The sequence below is a fragment of the Castor canadensis genome, chromosome 13 (genome assembly GCF_047511655.1).
Source record: "Castor canadensis chromosome 13, mCasCan1.hap1v2, whole genome shotgun sequence".
NCBI classification, from domain to species: Eukaryota; Metazoa; Chordata; class Mammalia; order Rodentia; family Castoridae; genus Castor; species Castor canadensis.
This window is the reverse complement of record NC_133398.1, coordinates 126283667-126309891: the sequence shown is the minus strand read 5'-3', so window position 1 is coordinate 126309891 and position 26225 is coordinate 126283667. Positions and strand designations below refer to the sequence as shown.

The window sequence follows — 26225 nt, the reverse complement described above, 5'->3', positions numbered from 1 at the left end:
ACTGCAGGACGCCCCAAAAGAATGGAAAGTTGTCACAGCACCCACTCCCTTCTTAATCCTCTCAGTCAGCTGTTGTCTCACTGTTCCAGTAAAACCATTTTTCCCTTGGTCCCACAAGGACCCACCCTACGGCCATTCCTGCACCTTCCTAGGGAAATTAAAGTCAGCCTATCAGGTCAGGTTCCCTGGAAGTAGACTCTAGAGGGAGAATTCATGTCTGAGGACTCATTAAAGGGGTCTCTCCAGAAGAGCCAGAGTGGAAGTGAGGAAGTGAGACAGGGAGAGGAGGAGGCTGAGTAGGGCCTGGCCCAATTTCAGGCCAAGCCCCACCAAGTAGATTCAGCCTGATCCCACCAAGGAACTCTGAAAGGAAAATTAGGTCCAGAGTCGTCCTTCCCTGAGGCCAGTGGGCTGGCATCCATGATCTACCTGGAGATACCAGGAAGGAGGTACACTGTATGGAAGGAACTACCAGCACCTTGATCCTTCCTGCAAGTAAGGTGGCCTGGCAGCCCTAGGGCAGTCCTCTGCAAGACAGAACCCTCTGGGACCATTGGCAAGAAAAGCACAGGATGCCTCCTGGGGATAGGTGCTCAGATGTGACAAAAGGGACCTGGGAAGTTGTGGGGACAAACCGTGTCCAGTCAAGCCAGGGACTCGGTACACAGCTTCAAATCTACATTTCCATGGGTACAGCTCCAACTGGAGTCCACAGAGTGACCAACTGGGCATCATAAGTAAGGCATTGAGTTCTAAGAATAATGAGAAAGCACTGACACTCTTGTCCTGACCAGCACCAGGAAGCCATGCTCTTCCTCTGCCCTAAGTCTACCTCAGCCTGTGTCCAAATGTAGCGTTGGCTTACCCCAAATATGCCCAACCATTCTTGTCTTTGTAGAGTCCCTTTTCCTATGCGTACTGTGGAGCTCTCCACCCTGGTGACATCCCAAGTCTTCCCAGGCCACCCTCACAGCCAAGGACAGCTCCCTTGTGCAGTGTGGCAATAACCCATCAAACTCCCTGAAGAATTCTATTGCATTAATATGACTTATGTTCATGCCTTATCTTCCCCAGTGCATTTGAGACTATTTCTTACAAAATCCTATTTCCTGTAAGACACCTGGTCAATCGCCTTCACTTTCGTGTGTTTGTGGAAAGAATGAAAGAATCCTGCTTTTGGAACATTCAGACCATTGCACCTCACTTTAAAATAAAGCATCCCCAAAGCAAAATCAATGTATCTATTCTGAAAGAAACCTCCAACACATTGCCTTAAATACAGGCTCCTGTTGAAAGCACAGGTGTGACACATGCACTTTCATGTCAGCATTCCAGTTCTAAAGCCTAAGTGGGGAAGTAGAAAATTTGGTTTTGATTCCCAAGCGAAAGCTTTCCAGAAAGTTTCAGACTCTTTTAGACGATTTGCACTCAGGTGGGCAACTTTACAGTTCCTCCTAAGGCAGGAGGAACTACCTTCGCAGCTGTCAGGGACCGGGTGTCCCCTTCGTCCTCCTCTACTCAGGACCTGTCTGTAGTTTCTCACTGTCCTGGGAATTCGATGCCTTAACAAGATGGCGCGCTGGCTCCCTCTCCTACCTCACTGCACCACACCTCCCTTGCTTTACAGCAAGGGTCCCTCACTGTCCTTCTGATTGAATATATCTTCCCCCAGGCATGGGTTGGCTGTGGGCTGGGGCTGGACCCCAGGACTTTGCACATAGTAGGGAAGCAACCTACCACTGAGCTCCAGCCCCAGCTCTGCTTGGTTCCTCTTCATCCATCAGACGTCATCTCTCTTAGACTCCTATCTATCTGTCTGTCTATCTATCTATCTATCTATCTATCTCAGGTAACCCTCTTACCCCTTCCCCACTGGTATCAGTCTTATCATTGCTTATGTCCTCCAAAGCCATGGTGACAATCTGAACCTATTAAAGGAATGTGTTCAAATGTCGTTGGCTTCCTTCTCCAACTAAAATTGAAAATTGCCCAAAGGAGGGTACTGTATATGTAAGCTCAGAGCCGACAGAAATTCTTTTATTATTGCAGATACTCCATTACTAAGTGTCAGGTGAATGGATGGAAGAGTGTGGTTTTGAGAAGGAAGGTCTTACGAGCAAGATGACAAAACACAGAATTAGAAGGCAATAGGACATTTCAGCTTCACAAAATCTTCTCCATGATAAAGTACAAAAAAGCCACATGGAAAAGACATACATGGATTTTTGTCATGAGTCTTCCCCAAGAAATATGACTGACCTTATACAGGTAAGAGGATCCACTTTGTAAAAAATAACATAGAGTCTGGGGTTCCAATATGAGGAAATATAAGATTACTGTTAAAGAGAATAAGAGAGGCAGAGGTAGGAAGACTCGAGTTTGAGGCCAGCATGGGCTACACTGCAAGACTCTGTCTAAAAAATTTAAAAAAGAAAGAAAATTAACACCGGTGATTTACAGCGTTGCTGTTACATCTCCACTGAACACGGGAGTGACTTTCCTGCTTCCCACTCCCCAATCCAACAAGTCCCTGAGTTACCTGTGTCCACACAGAAGCTTGCACTTCTCCTGAGAGAGGCACCCGCCCTAAGGTCTTCTAGCTCGATACCTGCAAGGGCTTCACAGAGGGAATGGTGTCTCGTTAGTCATTGTGTCCCAAGGCCAGCACAAGATGTGCCAAAGATGCAGGTCCAAAGGAAAAAGAAAGCAAGAACTCAGGAGTGAGTTCACTCAGGAGTGAGATAAGAGGAAATGAAACCCAAGCCCAAAGTAGAGCTGCTGCCTTTCCTTCACAGGGATTAAGGAGACAGATGGGAGGTGCAGGAAGACAACCGTGTACAGGTCCAGGACAGGTGGCCAGGACAGTAAGAGGGAGGAGGGGAGTGAATATGACAGTCATATAAAATGGTAGGCAAACCAACCAACGAGGCAAGCTTAAAAATGTACCATTGAGATTCGTGGTGCTAAAACCAAAGCAAGATGTCGTCAACGCAGCCAGGTGGTGGTGTCCTGCAATACTCAGCTGCTCGAGTGAAGGTTACAGACGAGGTGGAGATTCAGATTTCATCATGGATGAGCGTCTCCTAGACGACTGATCCACTGGGCTACAAAGTTCACCGCATGGGCAAGAAGTGACTGTAGTGATGGGCACCGGACCCAGACCTGGGAAAGAAGAGAATGAAATTCGATGGTGAGAATAAGTCAGGACCAAAGGATGAGCGTCCTGGTGCAGTTAGAGAACTGCAGGCTTAGAGAAGCTGGAGGAAGGGTGGTGGAAGCAACGGTGGGTGGTGATGAGGTAATGGGGTCCCGCGGTGAACTTCAGGGGCCATGCATCAGGGATGACGAAAAGTAGTGTCGCGGCCCTGAGAGTTCCCAGCTTAGGTGAGATAAGAGAAAAAAGTGAGGAGGCAGACGAGCTAAAGCTGTACTAAGTAAGGTGGGTATCACGCGATCCTGGAAACCTCACACAATGGAGCGGGAAGGTGAGTTTTGAAAGAGGGACGCATGAGTTGCCTCTGGGATGTGGGAGGCAGCTGACCCTCCATAAGTTCTACATGGAGCTGGGCTCACTCCTGTCATCCCAGCTGCTTGGGAGACTGAGAGCAGGAGGCTGAAGGTTGGCCCAGACAGATGGCTCCCAAGACCCCATCTCCAAAAGAACCAGAGCAAAATGGACTGGAGGTGTGGCTCAAGCAGTAGAGCTCCTGCTTTGCAAGGGCGAAGCCTTGAGTTCAAACCCCACACCTGCAAAACAAAATTATTTTTCTATGTACCTCATGTACATCTATAAAGATGGCAAAAGGAAGGGGGGTTGGGAAGGGAAAGCAAGGGAATGTAGGAGGAGTAACTTGTTCAGAGTACGATACAATGCCCCTGTACTATTAATGATAAGCTGTTTTTTCAGTACTGGGGTTTGAACTCAGGGCCTCATGCTTGCTAGGCAGGTGCTCTATCACTTCAGCCATTCTGTCAGCCCTGTTTTGTGTTGGGTAATTTTGAGATAGGGTCTTGCAAACTATTTGCCCAGGCTGGCTTCGAACCATGATCCCCACTAAGCAGGGCTCTAAAAGGGGACATACATAATTGAGCCAAGAATCTTGGAGCTAGAAGGACCCTTGGCAAGTGTTTTGTTCAACTCATTTTCTTCACAGAAAATTGACACTCCAAAAGTGAAGTGACTTGTCTAATATGCTAAAGCCAGGTGGTAACACCAAGTCTAAGCCAGTCCTGTGTGTCACACAGGTTGTGATTTTTTCTCCATCCCAAGAAGAGTTAAGTCAGAACCCTTGACACTCTATGTCTCTTATTAGATAGAAGCTGAGTCAAATCCTCTCTGCCTGGAGTCTTCCCTGAGGACTTTGCCAATGGCCAGCTGCCTCTCAGATCCAGGAACATAGAAACTGTGACTGTCATCTGCTCTAATCCCATGGCCAAGTCTTGCCAGAAGCCAGTGTCCTCTTCCTGATGGGAACTCTTCCAATATGCTCCTGAGAAACTGGAAGGTCAGGTACCCAGTGCCAAGAGAGAAGTTCCAATCACAGAGCGCTGAACCGTGCACTGACAAAGGGACCCCCCACTCCATTGCTGCTTGCAAGGCTGAGAAGGCGCTGGATTGTCCTGGTTCTCCCGGGCAGGCAGAGGCAGCAGGTGGGTGCCTCCTTCACCTTAGGCTCTTCTCGTGCTTGTGAGGACGGGGCTGGGGTGGGTGGGGAGCTGAAAAGAAGTAGGAGAAAACCTCATAATGTCCAGGAATAATTGCTGGAGGTTTACCAACATTACTGAATTGTGCGTTAAACATGCTCTATCTTGAGACACCAGCTTTCTAAGATGAAAACTATCACGACGAGTGACAACATAGGGCTTCATTAACTATGCATTTCCCAGTCACAGATGAATATAGATTAGCTCACACTCAGGAGACAGCTGGCAATCAGAAGCAAGTCCTTCTTTCATTCAACCAACAAACCAAGCACCTGAGCAAATGAGGCTTTGATTTGGATCGATGTCTGAGTGCTATAGTCTCCTCTAAAACAAGGGAAAAGAATGATAAACCAAATATAAAGCATCTCTTCCAGTTGTGCAGAAGGCTCTCCCCACTATGGTTAAAAACCAGTAAGTTAAATGTGGTATTTATAGTATTTATACACAGTGGAATTTTATTCAGCCACAAAGAAGAATGAAATTTTGTCATTGGCAGATAAATGGGTGGAATTGGAGAACAACATCTTAAGTGACATTAGGCGGGTTCAGAAAGACAAAGGCCACCATGTTTTCTCTCATATGCGGAATACAAACCAAATACAAACACAGCAATAATACGAAAAACAGGTTACACTAAGGCGAGGTCATAAACAAGGAGGGAGTGTTAAAGAAGGAAGTTAAGAAAGTGAATATGGCTGATGTACTTTCTATGCAAGAATGAATGTAGAATTTTTAAACCTGTTGAAATCACCATAAGAAGGAGAAATGGAGGGAATGAACCAATTTGGGTTATAATACATATGTACATGGAAATGTCATAATGAAACTCCTTGTAGAGCTATCTTAAACAACAAAAATGTCATTTTTTAAACAAAATTGTAGAAAAGGAGGGCAGAACAGGACCTTTCTGGGGGTCAGCACCAGTGGGAGGGGAAGGATATAAGGAAAGGGTATGGGAAGGTGAATATGGTGGAATATTATGCACTCACGTATGAAAATGGAAAAATGAGACCTGTTGAAACTATTCCAGGAATGGAGGGAGAGGGGGATAAAGGAGAATCATGTAGGGGGTGAATTCAACTATGAAGAATTGGACGGATGGGTGGATGGGTGGATGGATAGGTGAATGGATGGATGGATGGATGGATGAGTGGATGAGTGGATGGATGGCTGGATGGCTGGATGGGTGGGTGGGTGGATGGATGGATGGGTGGATGGATAGATGGATGGTTGGATGAGTGGATGGATGGTGGATGGCTGGCTGGATGCATAGATGGATGGTTGGATGGGTGGATGGCTGGATGGATGGGTGGATGGATGGTTGGATGGGTGGATGGCTGGATGGCTGGATGGATGGCTGGATGGGTGGGTGGGTGGGTGAATGGATGTGAATGTGGTGGAATATTATGCACTCATGTATGAAAATGGAAAAATGAGACCTGTTGAAACTATTCCAGGAATGAGGGAAGGAGGATAAAGGAGAATGATGGAGGGGGCGAATTCAACTATGACATATTTGGTATATGACATATTGGGAACTTTTATAAATGTCACAACATACCCCAACACAATGATAACAAATATAAATAAATAAGTTAAAAGAAAGTGACCTGTCATGTCTTGTTGTCATGAAAAACCACCACTGATCACCTCAGGAAGGGGGAGGAGGCAGATACCAGCTGTTCACACCATCAGAGGTGACTGCAACTGGGAGTTGCGAGGCCATTCAGGGATTGCCCAGTGAGTAGGCACCAGGATTAAGGTTGACACACAAAGGCCATCATTTTCCAATCTACTGCTCTCTGCCCACAGCACATGACCCTTACAGATGGGCAAGAGAAGGGAAGGAAGTTCGCAAAGTCCTCTGAACTGAGTCCAGTGTCCTTCCCACGCTCCTAGCCTTGTCAAAATGTCAGACGGAAGCAGGAAAGGTTCCTCTACTCCATCCCTCAAAGACAGCTGTTCTCATAAAATCTAAGAAATGCAGTCAACATCCCAAGCATCAGTGATCTTTAAAGAAAGGTCAAATAGATTTTTTCCTGAAGGTTTTCCAGAGTATTGGGGGCCAGGTCTCCTGATGTCCTCTCTACATATAGGTAAGTGAGAATTTGCCACCTGCTTTATTTGAGGGTGACTTCCAATATGCAGCCTACAAAGATAAGCAGTAATGGCAATATATGCTGCGTGCCTGTAATCTCAGCTGCTAGGGACACTGAGGTAGAAAGGTCACAAATTTAGGGACAGTCTGGGCTGCCTATTGAGACCTGCCTTAAAATAATAATAATAATAATAATAAGTAATAAAGTTCAAGATTACCTGAGTTTGGTTGCTTTTGCGTGGGTCTGAACACGGTATTCTTTAGGCTCAATCCTCTTGGGGTTTGCACTGGCAGGTGTCAAAATGCTCAGTCCTGAGTTCAAATCCCAGTCCCACCAAAAAAAAAACCAACGACACAATCAACTCTGCCTTCAGGAACAGCACAATGGTACCCTAAAAATGACTGTCATGGAAAAGTTCACACCACAGATCTTGACAAATGCTGTCAATTAGCATTCATTTTTGCTTATTTTAGAGGCCCAGCTGTTAAATATTTTTCCAAAATAAAGAAAACCATATTCAGCCTTTTTTTCTCAGAGCTGGGAATCAGAACCAGAGCCTTGCACAAGCTAGGCAAATTGTCTACCGTGCCACTTAGCCAGAAACTCCACACATCCACCCAAACGACTGCTGTGACAATGACAGCAGCCGAGCACAGTGTCATCAGAAGGTAGGGTTTTTAGCCATTTCCTTTTTCAAATTCTTCTCCCAACCAAAACATATACTTTGGTTACATAGTTGGCAAAAGTGGGCCACTAACTCCTTAAGGAAGATGTCCAGATAGCATGTTTTCCAAATGACACTGCTTTTTCAGACATCGAAACAATATGGCAAGAAGAACGAGCCAGGCATGGCGGGGTCTGCCCAGTGTTCCAGCCACCGGGGAGGCTGAGTCAGGGCATTGCTGGAGGCCAGGATTGAGGCCAGCCTTGAGCAACTTGGAGAGAGAGCTCCTCTCAAAATACAAATAAATAAATAAACACCGGGCTTTAAAAAGTTTAAAAATCCCAAGAAGAAGAAACAGATGTCAGAAGTAGGCAAGGAGGGAGTCAAAGATGATGGGAAGGGGAAGGGGAAGGTTGCTAGGCAACCGTCTCCAGTAGTAATTCCCCTGTACCATTCATGAAAAATGGAGTTTTCCTTGGCAGCAGCTGGTCCTCTTGTTTCCCCCCATGTTTTTGATGTGACTGCAGCTTTCCAGAAAGTTCCTCTCCAGATGCTCAAAGTTCAGGACCCCAGAGGTCAGTTCCCATTAGAGATTAGACATTCAGAAGATGCACAAGCGTTCTGCATTGACTAATGGGTTTCACCTTGGTTGTGGGGAGGGTGATCGAACAGCACTGACTCCAAGCTGTGAAATTCTCAGTTCTTCCCGGGCTCCGCCATTGAAGGAAGCCACCACTGCAGGGCTTCCGCACAGTGCAACCCCAGGAAATCCCCTTTGCATTGTGTCTGTGCGTCGGGGACATCCAACAGGAGATGTGAGACCATTCTCAGCTGAAGGAAGTAAGGCCCTAGAGAAGACGACCTCTCGAGTTGTTTAGTGAACAACAGGAGCAGGACTGGCCCCCATGGTTCCACACCAGAGTCTCTCTGATATACACAGCCTCCCGTGCATTACTACGACTAATAAAAATGCTCTTACTGTAATGAATACTGACTGTGTGCCCGTTCTTGCATTCAGTGAGCTAGTGCACTTATCATGTCTAAATATGATGGGCAGATGCAATGGCCTGTCGGCCCAGTTGTAAGAAAGGACTTGGGATGTGGACGATAGATCCAATACAAATGCAAGCATTAGCACACATATATATATATATAATATATATTTATATATATAATATATATAAATATATATAATATATATAAATATATATATTATATATAAATAAATAAATATTTATTTATATATAATAAATAAATATATTTATTTTATTTATTTATTTATTTATATTTATTTATATATGTAATATATAAATATATATTACATATATAAATAAATAGATAATATATAACTACATCTATGTATGCATATATCTAGATGTAAGTATATACAGAACGTGTTTCCAAAAGTGGGAGAGTAGAGTAGACTAGGGCAGGGGGAAAGAGGAAAAGAATGATAAAGACTGAGCAATACTGAAATAAATCACATCTGTGTAGACACACACAACTGTGCAGACACATCACGTCTGCGTGGGAACAAGACACAACAAAACACTGAAAACGGTTGAACGTCACAGGATGGGGAAGGGTGAGGAAGAGTGGGGTTACCCTGATTTAGCACAATGCATTTGCAGTAAAATGTCAAGAGAAAACCATGAACAGTGAACAGAGCTTAGACAGTGAAGGACGGGAACGTGGACGGGTCGTGTTGGGGAGGACGCTGGTGGAGGGAGGGCAAGGGAGGAGGGTAAAGGAGGTGAAAATGGATGTGTTTCTACACCTGTGTGAACGTGGGACACTGAACCCTGTCCAAGTCATTTAAGAAGGGGGTGGGGGACGAGGGGGGAGGATGGAGGGAGGAGCCAAACCGGGGTACACTGTAGCATGTATGGAACTGTCACATGGAGCCCCCTGTGTAACTATAGTGATCACATACTAACAAAAACATTAAAAAGAAGAAGAAGAAATGAAGAAAAGACTCAGCAGTTTTAGGTCCAAGCTGAAGCCCCGTAGCACTCACCTCCGGGGCCAGGTGGGAGGAGAGCACCTGAACAGGTGTGGCTCGGCCCACTGGCTCTGCTCTGCTTCTCTGTGCTGCAAATCTTACCTGAGCAGGATCTGCACATGGACAAGTCTAGAATGTACAGAGACTCACTGCAGAGGCTCATTGATGGGATGCTCTCACCCACACTGCAAGACGTCCTGTTTCCTAATGTGAGAGTCTAAGTCAAGTGTCTCTTTCCACCCATGCACGACTGACTGTTGATTTTATTCTTGAGGACCTCGTAATTTAAAAATGGCGCCATGCAACACAAATAGCCGGAGCAATTCTGAACAAAAAGTTCAATGCTGGAGGCATTATTGTTCCTGACTCCAAACTGCACCACGGAGCCACAGCTGGCTGGCGCTAGGCCACCTGATGTTGTGTCTCTGTAAAATACGACCACAGAAGTACTTTGGGTCTCATCTTTGGTGAAATATTCTCAAAACCCATTCCAAAACTCATGTCCAACCATGAAACTTGTAAATCCTTTCAGGTTCTCCTGAAGGACATAACATTTGGACTTTGCAGCTGACCATATTGTGCTTGGACCCTGGCTATCTTTGGAGCATCAATAAAAGATGTGAAATTACCATCTTTCTCCTACATAGGACAAGGGATGTGCTCCAACCAACGTCTTAGCAGGTTTGTAGGAGCTTATAAATGTCATTTATTCTCCTTCTTGGAGACATATTTCCCATCTTGCAGTTCTCTACGGTTCTGTTGGGCCACCCCACCAGAAGGCTCTGTTACCCCAACCACCACAAAGTTGACCTTCCACGTCAAGCTGGGTCCATCAGACTCTCTGTCCACAAATATGAATCTTTACTGAATGTGTTTGGAGGAGAACCCTAAGTCAAGTGTCTTAGTCTTCCTGAAGTTGGAATCTGGAGTTCCCAAAATTTATCTGGGTTTTCCCAAAGTTCCATTGCTCTGGAGAATCAGAAGATGCCACCAAAAATATCTTGACATAAGAGTTATTTTCAGCTTGAAGGCACTCAGCTAGCAGACAAACGAATCCTCTGCCATCTCCTTCCTGCCCAAAAGAAGGGCATAAATGTCATTTGTGAAGACGCCCCTCCTTCCATCCCTGTGATAAGAGAACGACCCTTATCACAGGACACAGAAAGTCAGCACTGCCATGAATTTCCCTAAGCAAAGTTTATCAAAGCAAGTCTTATCTTCCATTAGGCTCACACACATACTTACTCTTCCCCATTTGCTCCTCCTGGAGCCCAAATTCCTTTTCCTTGTCTTATCATAACTTACCACCCTCTCAAAGACAGCACAGAGCCTCCCAGGCCTACCCACTTCCTTGGGGCATTTTTGCTTCTTTTCTGCACAACCCCTGATGAGCGAGAAAATAAGAGTTTTCTCCTGTTTGTCTCTTTGTCAACTTAATCCCCAAGCCCCAGTCACTGAACACAGAGGAGGGATTTTTTTCCTCTCTTACACAGGACTCCCCTCCACCCACCATTTTAGAAAGAGGGTTTGAGGGAAAGTCTGATTCAGCAAAATGCAAAACCCTTTCCAGGCAACTCAGGGAGACACCCCGTTATCAGACACCCCATAACCAGAGCAGCAAGTCCTCAACCGCAAAGTCCCGATTCAGAAACCGATGGAGAATTTCAGACCGTCCCTATTGTCACAGGCCTGGTTTCCTAAGTGGAGCTAATGGAGGTTGGGGTGGGGTGGGGTGGGACTTTCTTGGCACTGGACTCCCCACCACCCCCAGCTTTTCGTGGTGCTGAGGATGGAGCCCAGGGCTCTGAGCCTGCTACACGCCTGCTCTGCCACTGAGCCTCGTCCTCAGCCCAGGCCTTTGCTGCGTGCACACTCATCAAACATGTGTCAAAACCACAGCTCTCAACACCGAATGCCCACCAGTATGAAATGGGCTTTTTTCAAAATACGTACAGCTTTGATAACAGCCCTGGAGACCGTGTTGCAGCCCATGTCCGTGTTTTGGACAGTGGGGTCTTTTCATTCTCACGCACAGCCAGGCTTAAAACTCACTGACTCGGAGATTGCAGCAGCCTGAAGCTCAGCGGTGAAGAGGCATCATTTTATCCAGCTGTGACATCCAAGGAAGACAGAAGTGAGACTCGGGGGACAAAGTGACAAAGTGTAGCTTTCTGCACGTAAAGCACATTGTCTATTAACTTGTCTCCTCCTTAGCGTCAGATGACCACAGACACCTGAAACTGTACCGTTAGAAATTCATCCCCAGCCAGGCACCGTGGCTCACCCCTGTAATCCCAGCTACCCAGGAGGCAGAGATCAGGAGGATCACAGTTCAAAGCCAGTCCCAGGAAAATAGTTCATGAGACCCTATCTCAAAAATACCCAACACAAAACTGGGCTGGTGGAGTGGCTCAAGTGGTAGAGAGCCTGCCCTAAAACAACTGAGAACCAAGTTAAGAAAATTGGCAAAAGTTTAAAAGAGGGAGGGAAGACTGGAAGGGTGGCAGAGAGCACCAGTCACCTACGCCATGTCTGTTCCCCGTCGTCCTCACTCGCAGAGCTGCGTGATGCACGGTCTGAGCTGCCTGCAGAAGGAAGAGCCTTGTTAAAAGTCTACTCTTAGACTCCATTTCCATCAGAGGCTGACGCAGCCAAGAGGTGCCCTCTCTGCCCTGCCCTTACCTTCTGAGTGCCACACTGAGGCTTCGGTGACCAACGACCATCTTGATTGATGGGGCCATCTTGGGTGTGGAAGACGCTTGCTAAAATAGTGGAAGAGAAGGAACAATGGCGCCAGGCTCACTGAGAACTCGAACTTGCCTGCCTGGTCTCAGCCTTAGACTCTGCCTCTGTGTCTTTTTTACATCAAAGGGGAAGCTGCCTTTATGGAGCTGAAAGTGCCCTGTGGGGCTCTCAGTGATAGGCAGTGAAGATTGGTCCTGGAGGAGGAATGGGGACCGTGGTCCTATGCCCAAAGAGGCCATTTTATGTAAAAAGAATTAAAACCACCACTAGGCCTCTCTTGCATGGCATACCCAACCCAGTCAGCTATCCTATGCTCTGTTTAGAAAATCAGTCCCCAGAGCTTCCCCTCCACCTGCCTCGCACACTCTGCCAGTTCTTCTTTCTGTCCATCCCCCACTGGTCATTCTGTGCCCCTCCAGACCCTGCCCTTCTGCTCCTGATGGTCACCTTATATGGGGCCAGGACTCTTCTGGGCTCTTTTTCTCTACTCCAGCTCTATCATCTTCCCAGACCTGTGCAGCCCAGCAGCCTCACCAAGACAGAGGCCTCCCTCTGCTCCTTGCACAAACCCAGACAACATGAAGCAACAGAAGTCGGCCTGGTCACGGGTGAAAAGCCACAGGTTAGAACTGACTGTTCTTCCTCTTAAGAAGCACGGTGCAAGCTGGCCACTGGTGGCTCACGCCTGTGATCCTAGCCACTTGGGAGGCTAAGATCGGGAGGATCACAATTGGAAGCCAGACCCCCATCTCCAAAATTATCAGCGCAAAATGGACTGGAGGTGTGGCTCAAGAGGTAGGGCACCTGCTTTGCAAGCGTGATGCCCTGAGTTCGAACCCCAGTCCCACCAAAAAAAAAAAAAAAAAAAAAAAAACCCAAAAACTTGGGTGAATAACTCGGTGGTGCCTGAGCAAGTCCCGGCATTGCAAAAGAAAAGAAGTCAAATTTATAAGGCTTGGTGTGGGAATCAAATTCCGTAAATGAGAATCTTGAAGTAAAATCTTAGTGTTTTAGGCATGGTCTGCACTAAGCGATCTCGTTCATGTGTGTAAGTCTACTTTCCCAAGGTCACGTCCTTTGAGAGGCAGTTAGGAAGATGTCCTAGGTCATCTGAGGTGGTTCTGTGTTAAAAGTTATTTATTGATGACTGATAGATTGCTAATCGAGGGTGCTAAACTAGGTAGCACCCTCGAGGCAAGCAGCCTCCTCTGCCATGGGCCCGGAGGGACTTGGCCAACCTCTGACACTGAGCTGAAACAAATGCTTCTTCCTTTGGTGACAGAAAGAGGACTAACGCTCTTGGGGACACGGGATGAATCAGTCAGCCCCTCTCTACTTCAGTTGCTTCAGCAACTGAACTGTGAGCTTAAAGGCCATTGCAAAAGGACTGGACCCACACCAGATGCCGCCTGTCCCGCCCTTGCTGGTAGGTTTTCTGGTTAATAGAATCAGCAACAAAAGTGACGGCTGACACTTGTAAGGCCCCCACTGCCTGCTGGGCGTGGGGCTCCGTGTTCTCCGTGTACGTGACGAGTCCATGTGGGGAGCAGGGTTCTTCTCTCTGCTTCGGTCAAAGAAAGAGCTGAACGTTAGAGCAACGCTCCCAGAGGCTGGGCTGTGGGTTGACTCTGGTCCCCGACCGGGGAAGAGGATGGCCGGACATGGGGACGGCGCAATGAACCCGCCAAATGCTGTTTGAAAATGGGGGGGAAGGAAGAAGAGGGGGAGCAGAAATATAGTAAGGGTCCACCATATGCGCAAAGGGAATGATCACCGTGAAATCCCCTTATGCTCTTTGTGTGTGGAATTTTAAGATTAAAAAAGGTAAAACTGCTCTTGGAACAGGAAAAACAGAAAATGACAATCCTTACAGTCTCCCTTCCCGCCCCCGTTGGATATTCTCCCAAGAATAAATGGTACTCAGTTCCGTAAAAGGAATCTTGACTTCCGAGCTCAGGCCCATGAAAAGTGCCCGTCAACATGGCGGAGGGGCCAGAGATCCAGGTTCAAATCCTGATGCCACGGTTTGGATGAGTGTCCTCCACGGTCCCATGGGAAAGGCCAAAGCTATGAGGCCACTCGATCTTAGACTGCAACGGCCAAACCATGGGCATCTTTTCTCTTTTTTAATTTTATTGTTATTTTTAATTGTTATTATAGGACTGGGGATACATTGTGACTTTTCCAAAGTTCTTAAAATGCATCATAGCTGAATTCACCCCCTCCATCATTCTCCTTTAACCCCCCCCACTTTTCTTTCAATAAGTTAATTGCCTCAAGGGTTTCATTATCAACCAAAAGTGGCTAAGGGAGAGGCCAGTGCTTAAAAGCGAAGTTTGAAAACACGGTTGGCATTTAATAAACCTTCAGTTGTTGCTGGTGGTTATTCCTGTTGTGACTGAAGTTCTTTCCTTGTCCTTTCAGCTGTAATAAACTGACTCTCTCTCACAGACAAACCAACAAAATAATTTAAAAAGCACGGCAGGAATGGGAGTTGCAAGAGCAAAATGACGGCTGCAAGTTCTTGGGAGAAGAATGCAGAATCCATTTTCAAACCCTGACACCGAGTACAACGTCCCTGGATCGCTTACAAAACTCAGAGAAGAGATTTAGCAAGGATTCGAGTTCACCTGAAGACTCCGCAAGGTGACAGCGGGCTCTGTGGGGTAGAGACAAGGCAGTGACCGAGCGGGGGACCCCACAGCCCACTTCCTTCTGTGACCTTGAACGAGTCACCCGTTCAGCGACTCGTGCTGTGCAGTGCAGGTGACCAGCCCAGCCCGGCCTTCAGAGCTCACCTTCCCCCCAGCCACCTGCCAATCAAAGTGTCATTAAAACGTGTTATTAGAAGATACTTCTCCACTGTCGTCGCCAGTGCCCACGGTGGCGGTGGCTTTCCTGCATTCATGAGTCAGACTTCTGCAATCAGTCTCTGAGAATATAAATGAGAGTCAAATTTGTGTTCTATATTAAGATCAGAAAAAAAAAATACACAAATCTCAAGGGATCCCAGGTCCAAGAGCTGTAATTTTCCTATGAAGACACAAATAACTTTGAACAGAGCTGTCATTGCTTCAGGCTAAATTGGGTTTAATTTGGGTGAATCCTGACACCTCTTTAGGGTGTCAGCGGGGAGGTGGCCCACAAGCCCCTCAGTTTCCCTTCCCAACTGCTGTGCCTGTCGTCCTTGTTCTGGACAATAAGACGCTGAAAATCTAAGTGATGACTTAAGAGAGGTCCAGAGCTCCGTAAACACTGGGAACCCCCTCGTTTTGCTGGAGTTAATTGATTAAGCTCTGAGCACAGAATCCAGCCTCTCGGTGGCCCTGCTTGCATTTCAGGGAGCCCAAGGCTGCCTCTAAGCACTCTGGGAAAGGATTCTCAATTGAATTTTCACCTCAGGAGAGCAGGGTACATGGCCACTTCCCTTCTTGTATTCTGTTTTGTGTTTTGGTCTTCCTTCTTTCTTTCTCTCTTTTTCTTTTTCTTTTCTTTTTTTTATTATTGTGCTGGGTGGGGGTTCATTGTGACATTTACAAACGTTCTTACAATATATCAAATATACCATGCTTAAATGCACCCCCTCCATTACTCTCCTTTATCCCCCTCCTGTCATTTCAAACACGGTTTAAATCAACAGAGTAAAGGAGGAAACACCAGCTATTATGACTGGACCTGTCCCTCCAGTGACCCGAAGCTAACCCGTAACAGCCACTCAAGCAGGTGTCCCCTCTGTCGGGAGTTAGTCACATGTATACAAAGGAATCCAGTTGAAAAGCGAAGTCAATATTTGCCTTGGTTTATGTATCAGCCTGGAAGCTCAAACAAACAAGTTTGCCTAACAAATGGGTTGGTCTTTCTGTTTTGTCATACCATCCTGATAACAAGATCGGCAGGGCCCTCAGCCATTCACCAGGAAGTAGTATTTGTCCTGGGAGTCCGTCATGCAGAGCAAAGGTCATGAGGCCACCAATGTTATGACTACGCACAGGATAGTCGTCTGCAATCTAAACACCCCAGTGTTCAGGTGTTGGCAGAGAAGGACAACGATGCTGTCTCAAGGACACAGGAGCCTGCCTCTGTTTACCTTCGGGGACAACAGGAGATTAGATGAGCAGATGCTTGCAGCCCATCTGGAAGCAGATGTCCCCTGACAATGGCGTCCTTGTCTCAGGAAGGCAGATCTGAAGTCAGACACGCCAGCCTCCGCCTCAGATTCAGTTAATTCTTTTTACAGAATTAACTCTTGAAAAGTTCCGTAACCCCAGCTACTACTCAGGAGCCAGGGATCAGGAGGATTGCAGTTCAAAGCCAGCCTAGAAAATAGTTCTCGAGACCCTAGCTCCAAAAAACCCACCACAAAAAAGGGCTGGCGGAGTGGCTGAAGTGGTAGAGCACCTGCCTAGCAAGCACGAGGTCCTGAGTTCAAACCCCAGTTCCACCAAAAAAAAGGAATGGCTTGTTCTCCAAACCATTGAGTCCTTCTATCTGACATAGCTGCTTTACCCCCAAATTTGCTAAATAGCAACTAGATTGCTCAGACTTCCAGTTCAGACAGAGACGTACTCTGCGGTCCCACTCCAAAATCCTGAGCCCGAGGTGGTGGTCTCAGGAGGGAGTGACTAGGTCAGAAGGATGGCGGTCGCACGGATGAGATTAAGGTCCTCATAAGAAGGCCTTGCTTGGGCTGGGATGTAGCTCAGTGGTACAGCGCTTGCCTAGCATGCGTGAGGCCCTGGGTTCGATCCCAGCACCAAAAAAGAAAAGACAAAAAAAAAAAAAAAAGAAGGCCTTGCTTGCCCTTCATCTCTGGTTTGCACCAGACATCCATCTGCAAACCAGGAAGCAAAGGCTAGAACCAGACATGCCGGCACCTTGATCTTGGGCTTTCGAGTCTCCAGAACTGTAAGCAATAGACATTCTCCATTTGAGCCTCCCAGTCACTGGGAGCGTCCCGAGCATCTGCTTCCACACTCGCACCTGGGGGGCGTCCTCTGGCTCTAGGTGCTTCCTCTCAGCCCCTCGGGGACTCTCCATTCTGTCCCCAACAGCTTTTGCCTGAGCCCTAACTGTATTTTCCTGTGCATTTGTAGTGTGAGACACCTGTGGGCTCCCAAAGTGTGAAAGGTTGCTTAAACAGTGGAAGAGAAAATGGACGTGTGCTATAGTTGGAGTGTGGGCCCCAAAGGCCCATGTTTTCAGGGCTTGGTCCCCTACCCATGGCACTGCTGGGAGGTGGGACCCAGAGAAAGGAAGTTAGGTCACTGGGGATGTTCTTTGAAGGGGATATGGAGACTCTTCTCCCCTTCTTTCTCTATTTCTCTCTCTCTCTCTCTCTCTCTCTCTCTCTCTCTCTCTCCCCCTCCTTCTATCTCCCCTTCCTTCCTCTCTCCCTTCCTCCTTCCTTCCCTCCCTTCCTTCCTTGTTCCCTCTTCCTTCCCCTCCCTTCCTCCTTTCTTTCCTTCCTTCCTCCTTCTCCTTCTCTCTGTCTCTCTCTCTCTCTGTCTCTGTCTCTCTCTTTCTCCCCCTCCTTCTGTCTCCCCTTCCTTCTTTCCTTCCTTCCTTCCCTCCTTCCTTCCTTCCTTCTTTCCTTCCTTCCTTCCTTCCTCTCTCCTTCTCCCTCTCTCTCTGTCTCTCTCTCTCCATCCTCTCCCTCTGTCTCCCTTTCCTTCCTCTCTCCCTCCTTCCTTCCCTCCCTTCCTTACTTCTTCCCTCTCCCCTCCCCTCCCCTCCCTCACTCCTTTTCATTCCTTCCTTCCTCCCTCTCCTTCTCTCTGTCTCTGTGTGTGTCTCTCTCTCCCCATCTCCCCTTCCTTCCTCTTTCCCTCTCTCCTTCCTTCCTCTCTCCCCTCCCCCTCTCTCTGTCTCTCTCTCTCTCTCTCTCTCTCTCTCTCTCTCTCTCTCTCTCTCTGGCCACCATGAGCAGGCAGCTTTGTTCTCTTCCACACACTCTCTTACCTAACGTGCTATTTTACCACAGACACAAAGCAACGAGGCCAACCATCCAAACACTGAAACCTCCCAAATGGTGACCCAAAGTAGCCTTTCCTCTTTACGCTGAATAACTCAGGCATTTCGTAACAGTCACAGAAAGCTGACTCTGCATGCCAAAGACTAGCCACGAGCTATCGTCCTTTCTTTGAGGATATCATACACCTTTCCCGTGTCACCTTCAAATTCTCTTCACGCCCAGCATTAAGTTACTGTGGTTTTGTTGATACACTTCGCTGTCCGTGCAAATTAAGTTGGCGTTCGTTTGGAACACATTCTCTTTTGCTGTTAAAATTAATGGACCATTTTGCTCGTTCTGTGGCTTTTCACTCTACAGCAGGCTTTGCAGGAATAAATGACAGTCACCGAACAGGGGACAAGTATGTTGTGGTCTGTACGCATGCATTCTCACACCGTCTTAGGGGTATCTTTCTTCTGTAAGGAATAGGGCACCTTCATTGAGTCCCAAAATGGCTCTGTTTTCCCCACACCTTTCCTTTGAGCAAGCTGTTCCTCCACCTCCAAACCGTGATCACCCTAACCAAACTCAAACCACTCAACCCACCAAGGCCACTGTCGTCCCCGGAATGCTGTCTTCCCAGACAAGGTTATCATATCTTACTGAACGTCACCACACACGTGGCGCCTAAGTCCTCTTCTGTCCCCCAATCGCACTGCAAATCCTATTGGTCTTCTCCCCCGCCCACCCTCACCAACCCTTCCGGCACCTGACGTTGAGCCAGACAAGTCACAGGTGCTCACCCAATTTTATTGAGTTTTAATTCTGTGAAGTCAATTGCTGCTTTCTAGCTCAGAATGCAATAAGGGCCAAATGTACGCACACCCAAGCCACTGTAAAAAAGTGCTCCGTTAGGTTCTTTCCTTTCCCCGTAGACACTGGTGGTTAATAATGACCCAGTGCCTAAGGGTTGACTTTGGCCACAGCTCTGATGTGAACTCTGGCTCTACCTGCTGTCTGTAGGACACTGGGCTGGTTTCTTAATCTAAATCTTGGGTCTTTCATTAACAAAAAAAAACCAAAATGACACCTCCTTTCATCGCTTTCACACCTCTAACAACAATTTTCAATGTAACTCATTCTAGAGTCATTTTCAGACAGGCAGCACTGGGGTTTGAACCCAGGACCTCACACTTGCTAGGCAGGCACTCACCCACTTGAGCCACTCCACCAGCCCTTTTTTTGTGATGGTTTTGTTTGTTTGTTTGAGAGAGGGTCTTGTGAACTATTTGCCCAGGCTGGCTTTGAACTGCAATCCTCCTGATCTCTGCCTCCTGAGCAGCTGGGATTGTAGGGGTGAGCACCAGTCCATTATTTTGAGTTCCTTGGGAGTGTTAGAAATGAAGTCAGTGTTGGTCCATATTCAAGGCAAGGCCTGGAGCTCTGGCCTCTTGCTTGCATATCAGCTTGGGGACATTGGGGAAGGTACAGCCTTAAACAGGGCGGGGCGACTCACCACAGAGTGAGGAAATGGATAAAAGCTGTGTACAGTGCCACAAAAGGAGGTGATACCACTTAAAGTCCACTTCTGAAATTTGACCAATCCCAAGAGAGGCATATTTTAATAAACCAATGGGAAACTTAGGCAACCGATAAGAAAGAATGCATTCCCCAAAGTACTCAGCCAATGAGGAACCAGGGGCAGGACTTGTGCATTCAGCCAATGAGGAACAGGGGGTGGGACTTGTCCCTGCTTTGGGGGTGTCTGCTCACCAGACACCTGATCTTGCAAGATGTGCAGGGTAAGGTAGTTGAAGGGTGGTGGACCTGTAAGAAGGGAGGGAGACTTCATGAAAAGCAACCAGGATGGGGTCCCTCTGGTGAGGTCTCAACTTGACATCACTTCCATCATCTTTGCTTGACCCTAGACTGGTTTGGTTCCCTTAGAGCCCCCCTCCCCAAAGGAAGCATCCTGTTTGCCAGCACCTGTGCCAGAACACAAGCCCTAGTCCTTGACTGCCCCCAGCACCGTCCTGCTCTTGCTATTGGTTGGTGACTGAAATGTCCTGTTTCCATGCCCAAGTCTGTTTTCCAAGACACAAGGCCCAGTTCCTTGACTGTCCCTGGCAATGGACAATGGGCAAGTCACAATGGAAAGTTCCCCCACCCTTTACCAGGTCCTTCTCTCCTATAAAACCCCCAGTCTGTAAGCAGCAGTGTCCAGCTGTCTTCCTGGAGACCCCTCTGCAGGTTCCTTCTCCCAAACAAAGCTGTGCTGACATCGAGCTGTCTCCTCGTCTGTCTCTCTGCTTTTCAGGCTGACACTTGTCAGGAGGGATGACCGCTGCTTTGCAGAGTGGGTGGGATCTCGCAAGACCTGATCAGAGCAGACTGTTGTCCACGTCTGGCTTCCTTCCTCACACATCTGCCCCTTCTGCACTCAGCCAGTTCCGGCTCTGCTTCTGTGCCTTGTGACACGACCAAGGGGCCATTGCCAGGATGCAGCTGGTCCATGCTGTTTGGATCCTCCAGCCGGCCAGAATCATGAGCTGGGTGAAACTCTTTACTTCACAGGATTCCCAGCCTTGGGTGTTTGGTGACAGTCGAAAACACCTTCCTGGCAGCTTTGTAGTTTCCTTCACAAGGCGTCTCCAGTAAGAAGCAGATCACAGGTGAATCTTAGGGCTCCAGTAAGGTATCAGAACCCCAGTGGCGGACCACAAGACACGGTCCTCCTTACAGAGTGGGCCACCTGCTCCCTCCTGCCACCGAGGGACACCCGTTCTGAACACTGTGCTGCCACAAGCCTCTGCTTGTGGGCGGGGACTTGCTTCTGCCCAGTTCGGACTCCCACTTCCAGGGGCTATTTTGGTCCCAATTATCCTACAGAATTTGCACTTTTTCTCAGGCCCAGAGACACCAGCTGGCCTGTCATTTTAGGCCTCCTATTTTCTGCTCTAGAGAAATCTTTATCTTGTTTTGGGCGAGAGATAAGCTTTTATTATTTACTTATAGCCTTACTGTTTGAATGTTTGTCTATTACCGATCTGGGTCTGGAGCAAGAGAGAGAAAGGGATGGGGATGGTTGGGAGTTGAATGGCAAAGTGACCTTGACCTTCACGGAATGTCAAGGAAGGTTCCTGAAGGAGGCCAGCATGAACTGAGGCTTGACCATGGCTCTCAGTTGGGGAGGAAGGGCCGATGGGTGACACTGGGGACAGGTGTGAGCTCCAGTTCGGAGGAAGAAGCACAGAGGAATGCATTGAGAGAGGATGAAGAGATTGGTTTTAGTTGGTACGGCGTGTGTGTCTGTGTGTCTGTGTGTCTGTGTGTGTGAGTGTCCACTGGGGAGACAAGCAGGAGAGGAAGGACCCCTGGGCACCACTGAACTCATCTCCTCCGATAGGTGGATAAAGTCAGACAGTCGCCATAGGACCCACAAATGCACACCCAGTGTACAAGGTCAGGCTATTTGGAATTGTCACAATGATTTCCTAAAAAAATGTAAAAAAAGCAAAAGGGGTGAGACTCTTTTGTGGGAGCAGCTATCACCGGTCACGGGCACTGACGTGATAAGTGACAATAGGTCAATCAGGCTGTGACCAACCACTGGCTTCTGAGAGTCCTGGACTGTTGACCTCTGGGGCTGATCTCCCAAAGAAAAACTCACTTCAAAACTGGGTCACGTTTTCCCCTCAAAACCAATCTTAATGCATAGTTCTGACAGCCTTTTTCTTTTTCTTATCAAAGATAACCTTTTCTAAAAGGCCCTATTTATTCAGTTGCATTGGATTTTGACATTTTACTGATTTCAGTTTAACTCCTAAGGTGAAATTCTCCTTTTAACACCTGCTCTGGCAGGCGACCATAACACAAAGGCGTTCAGTGCCCTCTCCTATCATTGCCGCACTTCTGGAAACGATAGTGTGGGTGAAAAGAGGGGAGGGTTGACCATTTGATGGAAGTGTGACCTTAAAAAAAGAGGCTGAGGTGTCTTAAACTAGTAATGCAGTCTAAATGTCAAACAATTGCATGAACATGCAAGAGCATTTTCGTTACTCCTGAATACGTGAAAAGCCAGGAGCTGGTGGCTCACACCTGTAATCCCAGCTAATTGGGAGGTTGAGATCAGAAGGATGGTGGTTCGAGGCCAGCCCAGGCAAATAGTTCTCGAGACCTCCATCTTCAAAATAACCAGAGCAAAATGGACTGGAGGTGTGGCTCAAGTGGTAGAGTGCCTGCTTTGCAAGTGCAAAGTCCTGAGTTCAAACCCCAGTCCCACCAAATTGTGTATATATCAATAAATGTGCATATACAAATATATATGTATATATAAGCATATAAATGAATGCATATCTATAAAGATCTTCTATAGAATGCAAGCTACAAGAGAAGGCAACCAGTTCTGAGTTTGCACAAAATCGTATACTTTGTTCCAAGTTTAATGGCTCAATGAATTCTTGTGTTTGAGTGAATAAATGGATAAAAACATTAGGTAAAAGGAAAAAAATTCGAAGCTATGCATGTGTTTTAAATTAATTCATCTCTTCTCAAATAAAAGGCTCTAAAGAGACACTGTCACATATATTATTGCAAAGAAAAGCAATTACCACCCCAAGAATTTCCTTCCGTGGCTTTGTGCGGGGTAACACGATTTAAGTGTGTCTGCTTTGGAAAGCAGAGCGATGTTTCTTGGGGGCTGATGCAGAATTTTGAGACATCTGAGAAGCGAGGTGAAATTAAGACAAATCATGGACTTCCACTAACTTTTCTCCCCTAATCCCGTCATCCTCAGCCTGGGTTTTTTGAAAACTGCGCCTCTGTTTCCACAGTCATGAGCTCCCCACGCAGGAGCTGGATTCCTTTCAGGTCTCGACGAGGAGCTATCACCACCCACTTCTCATCACTGAGCCCCGGGCAGCCTCATTTTGGGGGGAGTTGGAGTGGAAGACGGCGAACTCCCCGTCTCTGCACTGCCTCAGACTCTGCCAGCAAGACGGCTGTGAGTTCAATAACCCTCTCGTCTTTATAAAATGACCCGCTGCCAGTATTTCATCATATGACACTGCACAGACCAATGCACGTTCCCACAGAAGAATGGGGAAGAGACACTGTTCGTCAATTTACAAACGAAAACAGGTGAAATGGTCAACAGTTGCTCACATGTAGATGGCCAATGTTGTCTGTGGTAGAGAGGTAAAAATAAAACATCTTCTGCCTGGTGATTGATAAAAATTAAAACGGTAATGCCGATCTAGCTGGAGTTTGGAGAAATGGGGACTTTCGCACAATTTAGTAGCAATGGAAATTGGAGAGCTTTCCAGGATATGTTTTGAAGGAAGATTCAACCTGCCTACAGGGCAAAGTTAATGGCTGACTACACGGACAGGTTCGCAAAGACAGACGCACAAAGATGTCCCCGCTAGCTTTGCTTTCACACACAAGAAGGGAACCGACCTCGATGGCTGTCGGTAGGGAGTACTTCTGGTAATGGTGGTGTCCCCGTTGAGACAGTCTCCTAAAACCATCGAAAAGATATTCAGAGCTGTCTTTCCTTTCAGGAAAACATTTTAGCTGACTTGGGAAAAGGTCTACCTCACACGAGAGGGGGAAAATGAGGACTTGTAAGACTTCTGGAAATACCATAGGAAGAAGAGATGTGTGTAAATGCCACAAGGACCCCCCCACCCAGCACAACAATAAAATTTTAAAAAATAACAAAATCCAGGGATTGTGCTATTGCTGAGAGACACTGCCACAGAGGGAAGCTTATTTTATATAAATTCCGTGTCGCGTGAATGCTTATAATTTGGGAGTTGAAATCAGGAAAAACACAGGCATTTGCACTTTGTTACACACCAGCCAAGTTTCCAGCAGAAGGATTTGAGACATGAAGTCTTTAGACAAGTAAACTGACTGAGATGGACGGGTCCTCTGAAATCTGGGGGTGCTGGGGTCAGGGTGAGAAGGGTCAGGGGAGACCCCAGTGAGCATCTGTGACCATACACAGTTCTTGAATGTGACCTGAATTCACCCCCTCGCTGGACAGGCAGGAGGAAGGGCAGTGATGAGTGACAGGAGCAGTCAACACCTCCTGACCCCCTGGGACCTGCCACCCCCATTGTGCAACCTGGCTTCTCTCTCCAGCCTCTTTAGGTGGCTACTTGTGTAGACAATGACGGGTTTTGGTTTTGGTTTTGTATTTTTTGTTGTTGTCATTGTTGATGACAAATCTTCAGCCAAAAACAAAAAGTTAAAAAAAATTATAATATGACTCAAACAGTGAGAGGTGTTTACATATAAATTATAGGCCTGTACGGTAAGAGGCTTGAAGTAATTATAAGGTATTCCCCAAACAACACCTCTTTGGGCGTCCTGAGGATGGCTGAAAATTTCCTGCGGGCGACTGCTGCCCAAGGGCATTTCCTGTGTGAAAACACAAACAGTAGCTTGTTTGTTAGATGCAAGAATCTTTCTATGAATCAAAACCTTCACTGGAAAGCAGTGATGGCAGTACACGCCTGTAATCCCAGCACCCAGGAGGCCAAGGCCCGAAGATCCCAGCCAGCCTGGGCTACATAGTGAGGCCTGGTCTGAAAAAGGAAGAAATTACCTCAAGCAAAAACTCCCAGGGACAGTGCATGGAGCCCCTCATTACGAAGGAGGCTGCTTGGGTGGAGAAGGCATTTGCACCATTCTGTGGAGGCTTGTTCTATACCAACCTGAGTCCCAGATGGACGCCTCCAACACAGGAGGTGCGTGCAGGTGGGGTCCGGTGGCTGGTGAAAGCCACCCTCTTGATCTGTCTGTGCCTGACAATGTCACAAACCGTGTCTGATGGCCCTGCTGTTGTCCCCCGTAGGATCCCACGCCCGAGCCTCACCCACACTCCCCCATGTTGACCAAGGTGCACCCTGTGCTCGCACACACTACCTCTCGCTCAGGCTCGTTCTTCTCCCATGCGCAGGCCAGGAGAAGGTCAGAGTCCAGGGGTGCCAAGCCACAGGGATCCCTGGAGCTGAGTCAGTGGAGCCAGCAGAGTGAGGCCCAGCACCACAATGGCCTCCCTGTCCCCGTCCCCCCCTGCCTGTGGACTCATCCTTCCTCTGCAGTCAGCACAAAAGCAGGCTGGGTGCAAACCGGTTTACCGAAGTCACCTCTTATTCACCTGCCTCCTGCCATCCTCAGACAGGCCCGGGCTCGGCCGCAGCCTGGAATGGACTCAGATGGGGATCCAGGTTCAGACGGGGATCCAGGCTCAGACAGCCTCTTCGCCATGTTGCACTGCCAAGCAAAACCCCATTTCAAGAGAGCAAAATTGGGAGCACGGGGGACAAGAAGTTTAACATCTATGGCTCTGAGAGGTTCCGTCCCTCCAGGTCAAGTTCACACTGCAAGAGAAACACAAAGCGCTCTGGGGACGCAGCTCAGTGGAGAGCACTTGTCACACACACGGAGACCCTGGTTTGATCCCCAGCACCACACACACACACACACACACACACACGAGAACACACACACATGCAAATGGGACACACAACACGTAAACATGGATCTGAAAACCAAAACCACACAGAGGCAATATGGCTCCTTCCTCTGGCTTGGATTTCTCGTTTCTGTAAGACCAGATCCAATCACTGTTCAGATAACCGTGTTCAACTCAGCAACAAGTTAAACTTGGTTTTATTTCAATTCATCAAAGCCAGCTCTAAGAAAATGCTCTGCGTGACTTCCGTGAGTACACTGACGCAGCAAAAACAGTTCACGTGACTCAGTCTGATAATCCATGGTCATCCAGGTCATCCCAGTGATCTGTGTGAACACACACAATTTTGTGCCCGTGAATTTGGCCATCAGACATAAATGCAACCTGTCTGGGAGAAGATGGATGTTTATGGCTTTACAGTCATCTGATGTTTTATTTAATTGTGGACTGGTTTATGTCTGAACCTTGGCATGGTATTCCAGGGCTTTCTTGTTTCTTTCTTTCTTTCTTTTCCACATTGCTGACAGCCCAAACTCAACCCAGATCATCATTGCAAACAAAGCCCAAGGGCTGGG

The 26225-nt window shown here is 47.5% G+C and overlaps 1 long non-coding RNA gene across 1 annotated transcript; it reads right to left on the bottom strand.

The window, feature by feature from the left end:
* Positions 1-11987: 11987 nt before the first annotated feature.
* On the bottom strand, positions 11988-12758 carry LOC109677959 (uncharacterized). The gene is made up of 3 exons (XR_002211649.2): positions 12662-12758; positions 12152-12231; positions 11988-12054 (listed from the first exon to the last, which is right to left on the bottom strand). It is a non-coding gene; the product is annotated as an uncharacterized lncRNA (long non-coding RNA).
* Positions 12759-26225: the final 13467 nt, after the last annotated feature.